Source organism: Gorilla gorilla, chromosome 1 (genome assembly GCF_029281585.2).
Source record: "Gorilla gorilla gorilla isolate KB3781 chromosome 1, NHGRI_mGorGor1-v2.1_pri, whole genome shotgun sequence".
NCBI lineage: Eukaryota > Metazoa > Chordata > Mammalia > Primates > Hominidae > Gorilla > Gorilla gorilla.
Genome location: NC_073224.2, coordinates 107,287,359 through 107,303,628, shown reverse-complemented (window position 1 = coordinate 107,303,628; position 16,270 = coordinate 107,287,359). Strand labels below are relative to the sequence as shown.

At 39.5% G+C, this 16,270-nt stretch overlaps 1 pseudogene; it reads left to right on the top strand.

The window, feature by feature from the left end:
• The first annotated feature begins 4,250 nt into the window (after nt 1-4,250).
• Nucleotides 4,251-7,986, top strand: LOC134758597 (profilin-1-like; annotated as a pseudogene).
• Nucleotides 7,987-16,270: the final 8,284 nt, after the last annotated feature.

The following is a 16,270-nucleotide window of genomic DNA, read 5'->3' as shown; positions in this document are numbered from 1 at the left end:
TTCTTATGGAATATGGTTTGATATATTTTGTTGAGTTGGACTAATACCATTGATTTTTGGTTGCATTCCACTAACAGAACATGGCAAGATCAAGGTTATGGTCAGGGTTGCTTGCTGATCCTCACTGCTGCTGTGCAGTAGAAGGTGAGTTTGAGGTGAAAGGCGTGAGTAGGAAAGAGTGATCCCCTGAACCACCTCCTCACTTTCTCAGCTTTCATCCCACCTAGGTTTTGTGAGCCTGGAACTTGGGAGAATGTTCTGTAGCCCAGGTCTCCTAAGATTGGCTGCTGGACTTGCCTGAGTTGAGGATGCAGTGGGTGTGAACCTGGGCTGCCCAGCATTCATGTGGAAGTGAAGGAAGGAGGACTGGATCAATCCCATTTGAAAGCATCCCTCCCTGCAGCCCGCACCATCCTCCAATGACACTGTGAGGACACTGCTTTGAGATGTATCAAAGGCTTTAAGTCAATGTATTTCCTGGGGTCTGGGAGACCTGACATTCTGTTTCAGAATGAAAATCTGTCAGGTTTATTCATTTTACAAATGATAAAACTGCAAGTCCACAAAGTTACATGGCTTACATGAGGCCACACAAAGATGAGTTTTCAGCACTGCCAATAAAAGCAATCACAATAATTATTCAGTAATTATTCATAGAATCCATATAATTCAGTAAACATTCACATAATTATTTAGTAATTATTCATTGACAAATTCATACAAGGCATTTTGCTCAAAACTGTGCTCATATTTGGACATTGTATCTTCGTCATAATCCTTAAGGTAATGCTATTATCCATAAGTAACAGGTAAGAAACCTGAAGAAGAGGGATAGCAAATCATGTATTTGGCCATATTTCCATTTTTTGGTTTTTGTGATGCTGGAAGAATGACCAAAATGAGTCACGGGAAGAGTATTCATTCCTGTATTATTTTCCAGGACAGAGGTGTGCCCTCCTAGAGTACTGGGGCCAAAATTCAGAAGTGTCTGCAACCTTGCTTTAACAGTATGGGAAATAATCTCTATCACCTGGAATTTCCCTGGAACTTTGGAATATACAAGAGAAGTATGAGATTTGGGTCTTCCTTTGGCTGTGTTTAATTCACTCTTCTATGGAATACCAATGATTCTCACTAAGACTTCTGCCTTTTTATAACCACAATGTATGTTATGGAGAAGATTTTATACTTTGCTCTATTTAGAAAGAATAAATATGAGCAATGGTTTAGGTTTTATGTCCTGGACTTAATATTTTTCTGATTTCTGTTTTGAGATTAAATTCTCATGTAAATAGAAAAATACTTATTATTTCTTATAAGGCCAAGTTTGTTATTAGTTTGAGTTTTCGAAAATGAAGCACAAACTTTTGATTTTATCTTTGTCTGTTCCCATCAGCGCCACTCATTGTCTATCAGTATGACCTGGACTTGCCCCTGCACTTAACCTCATCCTGCTGAGCCATCTCCAAGCACTGTCCAATTCTGTCAGTGATTCTGGCTCCTCCCAAGTCTCCCTGAAATGGATGCAGAGATCAGGACATCAGACACATTCCAGACACAAAGGCAACCCAGACTGTAGAGCGAGCAGCTGTGTTCCCACTACCCTAATGTCCCAGTGATGTCCTAAAACTGAAAGGAACACTTCCCCTTTTTAGGGGTCTGTTCTTCATGTCTCAATGCCTCTGGTTTAGTGAACACAACTGTTCTGTAAGTGAAAGAACTTGCTAAATTTCTGGTTTCTTGTTAGGTGGCTAGAATAGGTTTATAAGACTTCCTTACTTACCCATGACTGCTGAAGTTTGAATTCTTAGCAGTATGATTCTTTTTCTTGTAAGATGAGCAGTTTAGGAAAGATAGGCCACGTTGCTGTGCAAAAAGAGGTAAACTTAATTTCTACTCAAAGCATGCTTGAATTTGAAGCTAGGGCTTCCATTCTTCCAAAGTTGGACTGTCACTGCCCCAGGCATGTGTCCTGAAGGGCTTGTGTCTCTGCTGTACTCAAAATAAAGTTTAAATGGAGCCCAGCAAGCCAGATCTTTACTTCTAGGTTCCCACAACAGTTTCTCCTCTGCTTTGGAGACTGCATTGAAAATATTCTTGTTCTGCTGTTGTGTTTTGGCTTTGGAACGATGTGATGCAGCTCAGTGGGTCCTATGTCCAAGTTGATCAGAGTAAGAAACACCTGGGAAAGTCAGTGCAAATACAAGTTCATTGTCCTCCTTGCAGGGATTTGGATTCAGAGGGCTCAGGTGAGGCCTGGAATGTGTCTGTTAACATGACTCAGATGTGCAGTCAATTTGGGGGCCCACTGATAGCATCAATCTTACAGTTTATGGGATGATTCTTTCTGTTTTGCTGATGAAAAAACTGAGGCACAGAGAGTCTGTAACTTTCCCAAGTTCCCTTTGCTGTAAGTCCTGGAGCCAGATCTCAGGTGAAGCAGCCTCTTCCCCATCACCTTCCCACATTTTCAGCTGGGTCAGTTCTTTCCAAGTACGTGTTTCTCTCCCCTATACTTCATTTCTGAAAAAAGGAAAACTTCTGGAATGTAACTTCTTTCATCTAATACATTTCCTCACAACTTTCTGCCAGCATCATATTCTGGCCACTTACTATTAAAGTGAGATGCCTTTTTTATTTATTTTTTTTTTTTTTGAGACAGGGTCTTGCTCTGTCATCCAGGCTGGAGAACACTGGTGATTATAGATCACTGCAACCTGGAACTCCTGGGCTCAAGCGATCCTCCTGCCTCAGCTTTCCAAGTAGTTGGAACTCTAGGCACTTATCACCATTTCTGGCTAATTTTTTATTTTTCATAGAGACAAGGTCTTGCTATGTTGCTCAGGCTGGTTTTGAACTTCTGGCCTCAAGTGATACTCTCACCTAGGCCTCCAAAATTTCTGGGATTACAGGAGTGAGTCACCAAGCCTGGCCCCTGAAATGCTTTTTTTAATTTTTTTTTAAATGAAAATACAGGACAGGGAGATGTGGAAAGACACCTCGCTTTATTACTGTTGTTATTATTATTATTTCTACAGTATAATTCATATATCACAAAATTCACCATTTTAAGCATACATTTCAGTGTCTTTTACCATATTCCAAAGTTTCACAACCATCACCACTACCTAATTCCAGAATATTTTCATAATGCCAAAAGCATGCCTGTATGGGCAGTCACTCTCCAATTCCCCCCTTCTTGCGGTCTCAGACAACCGCTAATCTACTTTTTCTATATATAGATGCACTTGTTCTGGGCACTTCCTCTATATGGAATAACAAAGTGTGGTGTTTTGCATCTGGTTCTTAGCATATTGTTCTCAAGTTTCATCCTTTTTAGCCTGCGTTAGTACTTTAACTTTTTTATGGCCAAATAATATTCCACTATATGGTTATACCACATTTTGTTTATGCATCAATTGATAGTGGTTTAAGATGTTTCCACTTTTTAACTCTTATGAATAATGTTGCCATCAACACCTACCTTTGTACATGTTTTTGAGTGAACACCTGTTTTTCATTTTCTTGGTTGTAAACCTAGGAGTGCAATTGCTGCATCATATGTCACTTTATGTTTAACTTTTTTTATGTTTAAGTTTTTGAGGAACTCACACACTGTTTACCAACTTCAGTAGCTATGCCATTTTACATTCCCAATAGTAATATATAAGAATTCCATATTCTCCATAACTTTCCAAACGTGTTATCTTTATTTTTTTCCTGAGTCATACTAGTGGGTGTGAAGTGGTATCTCATTTTGGTTTAAAATTACATTTTCCTAATGAAAAACATTGAACTGAACATCTTTGCACGTGCTTCTTGACCATTTGTGTGTTTCCTTTAGAGAAACCTCTACTCACAGCTTTTTTCCCATTGTTAAATTTGGTTGTCATTTATTGCTCAGTTATATGAATTTCTTATATACTCTAGGTACTAGACCCGTGTCAAAGACATAATTTGGAAATAGCTCTCCCATTATGTGGATTATCTTTTCACTTCCTTGACAGTGTCCTTTGAAGCATATAAGATTTTTATTTTAATGAAGTCCATTTATCTATTTTTGGGTTGTCTGTGCCTACTTAAAAAATGTCTAATCCAAAGTCACAAAGATTTGTAACTATGTTTTCTTCAAGACATCATTTTTAGAATGAGAACTTTCCTGGGTTTTAGTGGAGGGCGGACATTGTATATGCCTCCTGTCCATTACCGATGTTTCTTCTGATTGTTATTCATATGCTCACCACCACTCCATGGAGCATCCCACGGCCTGTAACAGAGCTCTGGGGACTGATATCCTTCCACTGACTTCGGCGCTGGTGAGAGCCCTGGTCATGTGATTCAGCTTAGCCTTAACCCGACCCAGTTGCACATATTCCTCAGGGCCTTCGGAGTTGAAGTCGAGAGGCTCTCTGAGAACGCTTGCCAGCCCATGCTGTTTTAAGGCTGGAGCAAACTTCCTCCATCTATTCCAGACAGAGGGTACTGCAGGGGTAGGAGTCAGTCAAGACATCTCTGGTGTTAGAAAGTAGAGCTGTTTCAGGGTTTGGGGAAGATTGTTCAATTGAACTAGGTCCTCTTTGTTTTTACTGTATGTGTGACTTCTTTCTAGAAACAAAGGAAGAATATTTATGTTAGAACATTTTGTCTATTCTTTGTCAATTGTTTGTCTACAATTTTAACGTGGATAAAGGAGAGCTCAGTGTAAATATATTCTTAAAAACTAATTATGGTTCATGTCCACTACCATGCGATCATATTTAAATCTATGAACTAACCTGTTACTTAGGTATTATCCTGCTCCTGATGAGAAAACAAACTCAGAAAGATTGCAAAATTTCCCTAGGTCACAAAACTAGTGAGGAGAGGAATAAGAATTAGAAACCAGTTCCTTTTGGCCTTCAAAGCTAACTATATACCATTAGATCAAACTGATTTACATACTTTTTCTGGAATTAGTCTCAGAGTTCATGGTTCTCGCTTGATTTTCCCAAGGAAACTGTGCCACTTTAATATCATTTCAAACTTTGAAATTTAAACTCTTTTTTATTATACTTTTTTGTCTTTGTTCTGTTCCATTTCTTTTGATTTCTTCTCAACGGATCCCTCTTAGTTATATGCTAAATATTTGTTACCTATTTTCTGTCAATTTTCACATTTTTGAGTGTTTGTTTTCTCTCTGTGGTATGCTAACAGTTCTTCATTGAGATATAATTTGCATAAAGAATACTGCAAAAAACCTAAAGGTGCAGCTTTATAAATTTTAATATAATTATACATTGTATAATAATACCCAGTTAAAGACAGAGAACATTTTCCCCCATGCCACAAGGTTCTTATGTGGTCCCTGCCAGTCAATACTCATCCCCCAAATGAAGAATATATTCCGAATGTTGTCACTGCCTTAGTCCCTTTGTGTTGCTGGAAAGGAACACCAGTGGCTGGGTAATTTATAAAGAAAAGAGGTGCATTTTGCTCATAGTTCTACAGGCTGCACAAGAAGCATGGCACCTGCATCTGCTCCTAATGAAGGCCTGAGGCTGCTTCCACTTGCAGCAGGTGAAAAGGAACCAGCGTGTGCAGAGATCATATGGTGAGAGAGGAAGCAAAAGAGAGTGAGTAAGGTGAGAGGCACTTTTTAATAACCAGCTCCTACAGGAACTAAGAGAGTGAGAATTCACTCACTACCTTCTCCCAGGGTGGGGATTAGTCTACTCATGAGGGATCCACTCCTGTGACCTAAACACCTCCCATTAACCCCCACCTCCAACACTGGGGACCACATTTAAACATGTGATTTGGAAGGCGCCAATATTTAAACTATAGAAGCCACCAGAGATTAATTTTGCTTATTCATGTGCTTCATGAAAATGAATCATTTTGGCCAGTCCTGGTGGTTCACGCCTGTAATCCCAAGACTGTGAGGCTGAGGTGGGCAGATAACCGGAGGTCAGGCATTCAAGACCAGCCTGGCCAACATGGCAAAACCCTGTCTCTACTGGAAATACAAAAATCAGCCAGGCATAGTGGCCGGTATCTGTAATCCCTGCTACTTGGGAGGCTGAGGCAGGAAAAGTTTGTTGAACCTGGGAGGCGGAGCCAAGATCGTGTCACTGCACTCCAGCCTGGGGGACAGAGTGAGACTCCATCTCAAAAAAATTTAAAAATTGAATCATTTAGTATGTTCTCTTGTTTTGACTTCTCTTACTCAGGTGGTTATATATGCCACTACTTTGTTTGACTGTGTTTTTTCCTCGTTTCATTTTGTTTTGGCCAAGTAATATCCTATTGATTGTATGATTATCACACAATTTGATATCCATTTTTCTGATGGGAGACAGGTTTACTTTTTGGCTGCTGTGCATAAGTAACTATGAATATTCTCATACAATTATTTCTGTGAAGATACATACTTATTTTCCAGGGTATCTATAGGTAGGGACAGAGTTGCTTAGTGAATGTGTAGAAAATGGACACAGAGTTTTGCGAAGTAATTGTATTATTTTACATTTCTATGAAAGATGTAGGCCATTTCCAGTTGCTTTACATTCCCACACACTTAATATTTTCAGTCTTTTATATACAGCCATTCTACAAGTGTGTAGTGATATCCTGTTTTGGTTTTCTCAGGCCTAATGTTCATTTAGATATCTTCTTATGGAAAACATCTTCTCAAATTTTTATGTTCATTGATATACTGGGGTGTTTGTCATTTTCTTTGTAATCTACAGCAGTTCTTTATATATTTTGAATGAGTCCATTTATATATACTTTTTTTTGCTATATTACATTGCAAATAATTATTCCTGGTCTACAGATAGCTTTTAAGTTGTTAATCAACAACATAATAAGTAGAAGGTTTTTAAAAATGAAGTGCAATTCGCTTGATTTCTTATTGTGGTGAGTGCTACAGTGTCTAATCTAACAAATATTTTCCTATGTCAAGTTCATGAAACTATTTCCTATTTTTCCTTTACAGGATTTCTAATTTTAACTTTCACATCTTAATTTCAATGTATGATGGAGAGTGGTTAATATTAACTTTTTAAAACAACAAATATTATTTCATTCAAAATCATTTTACTTAAAAGTCTTTCATTTCCCCAATGAAGGGCATTGGTGCCTTTGTTTTTATAACATTTAGAAGTGGCAGTGCGAGCAAGTTCTCACTCATGAGTGGGAATTGAACAATAAGAACACTCGGACACAGGGCAGGGAACATCACACACCAGGGCCTGTCATGGGATGTGGGGCTGGGGGAGGGATAGCATTAGGAGAAATACTTAATGTAAATGATGAGTTAATGGGTGCAGCAAACTAACGTGGCAAATGTACACCTATGTAACAAACCTGCACGTTGTGCACATGTACCCTAGAACTTAAAGTACAATAAATAAATGAATAAATATATATATATTTTTTTAAAAAGTGGCAGTGCGAGGGCTGCTGCACAGCTAGCAAAGCCGTGATGAGGAGGGCAGCGCCTGCCCCGAGCTCTCCGCCTCCCCTGCCCGCCAGCCCAGGCGGCCCCAGCAGCAGTGACCAGAGGAGCCCCTGCAGCAACGCAATGGCCAGGTGGATGCCTCCATCTACAGCCTTGTGACGGATGGGACCTGTTAGGACATCACCATCATGGGCAACAAGGACTTGAATTGGGCTGCCGTCTCAGGGAAAACCTTCGTCAACATCACCCCAGCTGAGGTTGGTGTCCTGGTTGGCAAAGACTGGTCAAGCTTTTTCGTGAATGGGCTGACACTTGGGGGCCAGAAATATACTGTTGACCCGGACTCATGCTGAAGGATGGGGAATTGACTGTGGATCTTCATATGAAGAGCATCAGTGGAGCCCCACCTTCAGTGTCGCTATCACCATGACTGCCAAGACGCCAGGCCTGCTGATGGGCATAGACGGAGTCCATGGTAGTTTCACCATTTCATAACAAAGAAATGTTATGAAATGTCCTCCCACCTTCAGCGTTCCCAATACTGACCTCCTTTGTTCCTTCCCCTCCACCACTTCCCACAGCTTTGCCCCACTTTCCTTCTCATACACACACCATTTTAATTTTGGGGACCATTACCCCACACACCTTATTGCTGCCAAAACAACATGGGCTGGGGGCCAGGGATAGATGGACAGACACCTTCCCCTACCTATACCCCTCTCGTGTGTGGTTGGAAAACTTTTTTCTTTTGAGGAATTTTTTAGGAATAAAAAAGATTCTACTAAAAAAATAAATAACTATACATATGTTTGAATGTATAGTTTGAATCTGTATTCTTTTACTTTGATATATTTATGAATACTTACAACAGTACTACCATTTTTAAATTACTTTAAAATCAGGTTTGAAATCTAGCAGAGAAAGTGCTCCAACTTATTGCTTCTTTAAGACCAACTTGCCTATTATAGGTTCTTTGATTTTCAAATACATTTTGAAATTAGCTTTTAAATTTCTCTAAAATCTCCTACTAGAAATATTAATCAGAATTGTGTTGATGTAATACGCTAACAAAATTGAGTCTTCCAATTAATGAACATGATATCCATTTCTCTAGTCTTCTTTAATTTTTCTCACCAATTGCTTTTAGGGGCCTTGTACCTGCTTTATTGCATGTATTCTTAAGCATGGAATGATTCCGGCTATTAATCTCTATTATGTTTTATTGAATTTCATTTTCTAGCTGCTAATTGCTAGTATGGAGAAATTAAGATGATGAAATCAACTTTATAAAGTTTTGACTTAGGTACAACAGACTGCACCACTTTAAAATGCATAATTCAATGCATGTTTACAAACGTATACACTAATGGAACTACTGCCACAACCAAGATAGAGGAATTTATGCCCCAAAGTTTCTTGTACCCGTCTGCAGTTCATCAGTCTTTCAACCCTCGTGCCCAAGGAGCCGCTGTCACTTCAGGTCCGTTTCCATTTTTAACCATTTTCTATAAGTGAAATTATACCTGCGTTCTTTTGTATCTGCCTTCTTTCATGCATCAACGTAATTTTAAAATCCATCCAGATGAGTATTTTCATCAATAGTTAATGCCTTGTAATTGCTGAGTAGTATTCCTTCATGTGGCTATACCATGTTTGTTTATACTTTCACTTGTTATTGGACATTTCTATCATTCCATGTTTGGGCTATTATGAAGAAACTATCATGAGCATCCATACGTGGCAGGCCAGATCTCACTAACACAGGCCTCCCTAACAATTGTTTCCGTACCGACTGAGTGGTTCAGTTAAATATTAAGAGGAAGGAGGAAAAAAAAGCCAGTGCCCTTATACACAGGCTGGAATGTAACAAAAGCCCACCAAGAGTTTTGCCTAGGCTTTTCCTGGACCTTAAAGCATGACAAAATAACGAAGGCATTCTTAACCGGAGTCGTTTAGTATGAAATAAGTTTTATTGGGGGTCTGAAGAAACTCCCCAGGCCTCCAGAAACAAGTTTATTGGAGGTCTGAAGAAACTCCCCAAACCTCTGTGATTTAGCAGGAGACAAGATAAGGGTCCCCAGCACCTAGACCCATTTAGATTAAGTGAATTTACTGAGGCTCCAGAGGAAGGTCTTCAGGACTCAGACCTTAGTTATAGATTAAAAGAAGTTAATCACTTATGTATTTACAGGAATGCACACTTCCACATACACATATAGCTTAGAAGTTATATAAGCTCAGGAAAACTTTGTAATTTTGAGTTGGTCTGGTGATAATTTCCAGGCCTTTTCCCTGTAACCAGTTGCAGAAGTAAAAACTCTCTTCCTCCCCAGTTCATCAGCATCTTGTTACTGGGACACAAGAAATAGCAGCCCGCCCCTCAGTTTGGTCTGGAAACAGACATACAGATCATTGTGCAGACACAGTGTGTAAATTCCTAGGAATGGAATGACTGTCCATCTCATTGGTACATGTTTAACCTTTAAGAAACTGTTAGATTTTCAGCCATACCATTTTTCATTCTTACAAGTATAAGACTTCCAAGTGCTTTAATCCTCACCAACATGTGCTATTTTCAGCATTTTTAATTTTAGCCATTCTCATGGATATGTACTGGTATCTCATTGTTGTATTGATTGATCTCCCTGATGACTAAACAGTAGAGCATCTTTTTCTATGTTAGTTGACCATTCATGTATCTTCTTTTCTGAAGTATCTATTCAAGTCTTTTGAGAAATTGTTTCATTGTGCTGTTTATCTTATCAGACTGCTATATAGTATATATGTATAGCATATATATATAGTATATATATAGTGTATATACATAGTATATATATAGTGTAAATATATAGTATATATATAGTGTATATATATATACAGTATATATATGTGTGTATATATTATATATATACACTTTTAAAAAAGCCTTTGTTGGAGATAAATATATCTCCTATATTGTGGCTTCTTTTTATGTTCTCTAAATGTTCCCTATTAGGAGAAAAATAGATAATCTTCAAAGAGGTGAATATATATATATATATACACACATATATGTGTGAGTGTGTGTGGGTGGGTGGGTGGGTATGTACACATATATATATGTCCTAAGAATCATTAATTAGACATATATGTGAGTATCTATTTCTGGATTCTCTCTTCTCTTCCACTGGTATATATTGTATTTTTTTCCAACAAAACACATGATCTTGATTTTCATAGCTGTAGAGTAATTCTGGAAATAGGTAGTGAATTCATTCACCATTATTCTTTTATAATATTGCTCTTTTATTACTCTTGATCATTGACGTTACCATATAAATGCTAGAATCAGCTTGTAAATTTCTACCAAAATGCCGCTTGGAATTTTTACTAGAATTGCACTGGATCTGGAGATCAATTCATGAAGAACTGACTTTTTAAACATAACAACTCTTCTGATCCATGACAAGGTTTATCTCCCCACTAATTTAGTTCTTTCATAATTTCTCAAAGCAATTTTTTTGTAGTTTTTTGTGTACTGGCCTTACATAGATTTTGTTGACTTTCTTTTTTTTTTTTTTTTTTTGAGACAGAATCTCACTCTGTTACCCAAGCTGGAGTGCAGTGATGTGATCTTGGTTCACTGTAACCTCTGTCTCCCAGGTTCAAGTGATCCTCCTGCCTCAGCCTCCCAAGTAGCTGGGACTACAGGCATATGCCACCATGCCCAGCTAATTTTTTTGTAGTTTTAGTAGAGACAGGGTTTCACTGTGTTAGGCATGATGGTCTCAATCTCCTGACCTCATGATCTGCCCACCTCAGCTTCCCAAAGTGCTGAGATTACAGGTGTGAGCCACCACACCCAGCCTGTTGAATTTATTTATAACCACAACATGTATTTAGATGTTACTTTAAATGAAATTGTATTTTTATTTCATTTTCCAAATGCTCACTGCTAATATACAGAAATACAAAAGACTACTTATATTGAGCTTATATTCTGCAGCACTACGAAACTCACTAATTAGTTTTGGTAGATTTTTGTAGATTTCTAGGATTGTTAACATATACAGACATTATCCGTGAATAAAGACAGCTTCAATTCTTTATTTTCAACCTTTTCAATACTTTTATTTATTTTTCTTACTTTATTGCATTGATTTAGAGCTCTAGTATAATGCTGAATTGAAAGAGTAACAACAGATATTCTACTTTTTTCTCTGATTTAATGGAAAAGCATTCAATCTTATGCCATTTAATATAATGTTACCTGTGGGTTTTTCAAATCTGCCCTTAATGGGGTTGGAAGTGTTGCCTTCTGTTCTTATCGTGCTGAGAGTTTTCTGGTTTTGTTTTTATAAATCATGAAAAAAGTTTTCAATTTTGCCAAATGCTTTTACTGTGTATGATGAGGCAGTCATACAGTTTTTCTCTTTTGCCCTGATAATATATAAAATTATGCTTTTTAAATATAAAAAAGATTTCTTGAATCAAGCTAGGACAGTTTTTTTAATTATAAACTTTTAACAAATATATTGAAATATAACTTACATGCAATTGAGATGCATTAAAGTGTATAATCACTAAAGTGTATAATTAAAGTGTATAATTTTAAGAGTTTGAGCACAGTATACATGAGCCAAAGAGAAAGGACAGAAAATACTAAGTATGTCTCAGCATATGTGGTCTATCTTGGTGAACGTTCTATGTGAGTTTGAGAAGAGTTATTTGTTAGCTGTTCTTAGATGTATTTTGCTTAAATGTCGACTTGGGTAACTTGTGTCATTGATTGTGTGAATTAATTTTGTTCTAGTGGGCATTAAAATTACTGTCTGATCACATTGGACTTATGTGGACTTGGTTTATGTTTTATTACAGTGGATTCATGGAAAGCCAACAGCATTTCCCAAGACTCTCTAATTTGGTAGGACTCAATCACCAATCCACCCCTTTGTGGATTTTGTCAGGGTTTGGTTTTAGGCTTTACTAGGGCTGGTCTAGAATAGGCCTTATTGTAAAGTGTGACACTTATTCCTAAAGCACAGCCTTTCTAGTGTCTCAATTGGATACCTGGATGCTAATGAGGTGTGCATGAGTTCTTCCCACCCTGGATGGCAGGAACTCCATCATCCATTCCCCAACCCTCTTCCACCAAAAGTACTTCTGGTCCAAACTCAACTTTATAGCAGCCACTCCTATGTTAAATCTGTTAGTCTTTTTCTTGCGCAGTACAGTCCAGTCCTTGATAAGTATGCACATGGAACCCCACATGGACTTCGAGAGCTGCCCCTCTGAACAGCTGTCTCCTATTGGTGCCCTGCCCTGCAGACTGGAATTCCTTCAGTGGCCTTGAACTCTGATCTCTGCCTTCTCAGCTCAGTGGGGATGCCCTGCTCTGAGAGGACTCTAGCCTACTGTGCAGCTGCTGAGAAATTCTCCCCAGACAAAAACTAGGAAATCATGGGGCTTCCCCCTTAAGTTTCCTGTTGTACTGCCTGAAAACAATTTTATGTTTGTTTATGGAGGCAGTCTGATATGATTTATTCTAACAGATAGAAGTAGAAATCTGTTATAGTCTTTTAATTACTGTGTCTTTATAGTATTATGGTAGACAGAATCCTAAGATGAGCTGCAGTGGTCTTTGCTCTTATATAATCACTACTTCCTGAGTGTAGACAAAGCCAGCGATGAGATATCACTCCTGTGATTGTGTTACAATTTATGGCAAAAACAAGTTAGCAGATATAATTGAGATCCCAAATCAGTCGAATCTAAGATAGAGAGATTATCTTATGAGCTTGACCTAAAGAAGGTGAGTTCCTTGGAGGGACTGAGGTCTTCCTGGAGAAATGTGAAGTGCAGGAGGGTTTCTAGGCAGGGTGATTCTCCTCTGCTGGATGGAGAAAGCATGCAGTGGGAACGTGGGAGGCCTCTAGGAGCAGCAAGAGGCCCCTGGCTGACAGCCAGCAAGAAAACAGAGATCTCAGTCCTGCAGTCACAAGGAACTGAACTCAGCTGACAATCTGAGGAAACTTGAGAGGAAGTTCTTCCCCAGACCCTCCAGAAAGAAACCCAGCCTAATTTCAGCCTATGAGGCCCTGAGAAGAAGACCCAGCTAATCCAGGCCCGAACTTCTGATCTGTGGACACTGCAAAAAAGTAAATCATTGTTATTGTAACCCTCTAAAGCTTGCAGTAATTTAGTATGCAGCAATAGAAAATTAATAAAAGTAAAATGGAGAAGACTTTGGAGTGGGGACAAGAATGAAATGGTGGGAGAGGGATGCCTGTATGCTGAGATGGTTGATGCCTGTATGGTTGAATTGGGTCTACCATTCCTCATCTAATTAGCTATGGTCTATTAAGGTGCATAGCTATACATGAATATTGGTACTAGGTGAATCCAGAGGAATAAGATATTGCATTCTTGAGAGTAGATGAGAACACCCTGAATTGGTGGTCACCGTATCATATGTCATATATCAGGTCCCTCTGGGAAGGCCAGAGGAAGATTTACAGGATACACTAGTGACAACATTGAAGGCTTCTTTCTTCCCCAAAGGGACCCAACCTCCCCTCAGTCAAGAAGTTCCAAGTCTCTGAACTGGATGCCAGGTTATAAATTCCCACTATACTGACTCCATCAAGCTTCTGTCCTCAGAACTAGAGTTTATCAGTAAAGGATAGACTCATGGGAGTCTAGGCATTTATTCTCTTATTTTATATAAATCAGCTAATGTACATGAACAAAACAGACTTTGAAGAAAGAAAGTCACAGTTACCACAGGAAAACAGCTTCGACATCCCCATGAGTCATCATGGGTGTTCCATTGGGAGACTTGATATGAGGCTTTCCTCCTCATGGGTTAGTACAGATCTGGGGGAAATGTCATCAAGTACTCGATTCAGAGTGTAGCAGCTGGGGCTGTTGATTCGTTAGGCCTCCTGCAGCTGGAGATGCAAGTAGTGCATTTTCAGGGCCACCACAGGTGCCCTTAGGCTAGCATTCTTCAGAGCCAGAATCCAAAAAGCCACAGAAGCTCTGAGTATTTCCCTTTCCTCAGTCACCCACATAAATGGCTTCAGGTCCTTCTGGTGAAGGCCTGGAGGAAGACTTACAGCATACACTTGTGGCAGCATTGAAGGCTTCACTCTTCCTCAAGGGATCCAATCTCCTCTCTGTCAAGAATCTCCAGGTATCTGAACTGGATGCCAGGTCATAAATTCCCACTATGGTCTCTGTCCTCAGAACTAGAGTTTTTCTAATTATTACATACATTGATTTCTTAGTAGATTTTCCATCCATTACATTCCCAGACACCTCATGATGATTAGTAACCACCACAGATCCCTGCCTCTCAAGGAAATTCCTCCCACCTTGTTTCTAGATGGCCGAGTACCACTGCCTGTCCTCTAATCTTCCAGAATCCTATTGTTCTCTCTGACAGCAGGGAGGGCAAATCCATGCAGCATCTCCCGCCATGACCTCCAGCCTGCAGAGGAGAGGTGCCACAGGACCTTTACACACACGCCACTGTTCCCCTCACCTGTGCATTTCTTAATGCCTTGGCAAGGAGAATGTCCCTGTATCTTCATTGGTGGGAGCTAAAGGAACAAAGGTAAATAATGCTATGGGACCCACTGAGAATTGGGGCTGTGGAAAAGTGGCCACTAAAGTAAGACAGATGCAGCTATTGTCAGATACTCAGTGCCAGAGCAGGGAGGGAGAGGAAAGAAATACAGACCTCACCTGCCTCTCACTTCCAGGCTCCATCAGGTGCCCCTCATTGCTAAACCTAACTAGAAGTGTGCATGCAGGGGAGCCAGGGATGCATTTTAGAACGGTAAGCCCTGAGTGGCATAAGACAGGATGGAAATGAGTGGAGAGTGGATCTGTGGGAAGGAGGAGGGGATGTTATTGGGAAACAAAAGGAGAATACTAGCTAATAATGCTAGGTGACACTAATATTCCAAAGTCTGTGCTCATATTCAGAAAAGAAAGTTCAGCAGAAAGCACTGAACTAGGAGTCAAGATATTATATTTTCAACTGTCGTTCCAACAGCCATATTATAAAGGACCAGTTTATTTCGTGCCTTTCTAATTTGACCTAAAGTGCCAGGTGGCATTGGGGCTGGCACAGCCTTGCTCAATTATGTGTTGAAGGGTACACAGAGACTGCCAGGCTGAGGGAAGATGCAAAAGAATAGAAGAGATGCTCTCAGGGAACAAGAGACCACAAGGCCCCAGAGTCAGGGGCAGCATCAGCCACTGTTGGCTGCTCATTTCCCAGACAGAGCCCACAAGCCTCAGCCATGCTTTGCTTCTGCAAGATGCTTCTTCACCTTTTCAATAAACCTGCCTGAATTTAAGCTGATAGGGGTTTATTTCTCCTTCATCATAAATGAAATTTTTCACCACAACAATCTCCAGTGAATTGTGGGCACAGCAGGCAGGTGCATCCCTGCTTCTGTTCCACTACCTCCCCTGTAGGTTGAAAAGGAGGAGGTACTGAATTACCTCCAAATGTTCCTCTCGCTCTGATATTCTATGATTCTGGTTTCTTTTCAGCTACTTTGTTTTTGGAAGCATGTATCCTAAGGCATCCAGCTGAACAACCTTTGTCTACTGGTGGTATTTCAGACAAGACTCTCTGGGGCTGCTGCACTCACAACCACTGAAACAATTCTATGACCATCCATTTCATGGCTACATGTTTGCTAATTTTGTGTGTACATAAAGGGAGGGGACAGACAGCAAACTTGCATGTTACAAATTGTATCATCTTAAAAAGGAAACAAGGCAACACTTTGCAATAAAACCTTAAGATGCATTAAATTTAAGCCTAATGCA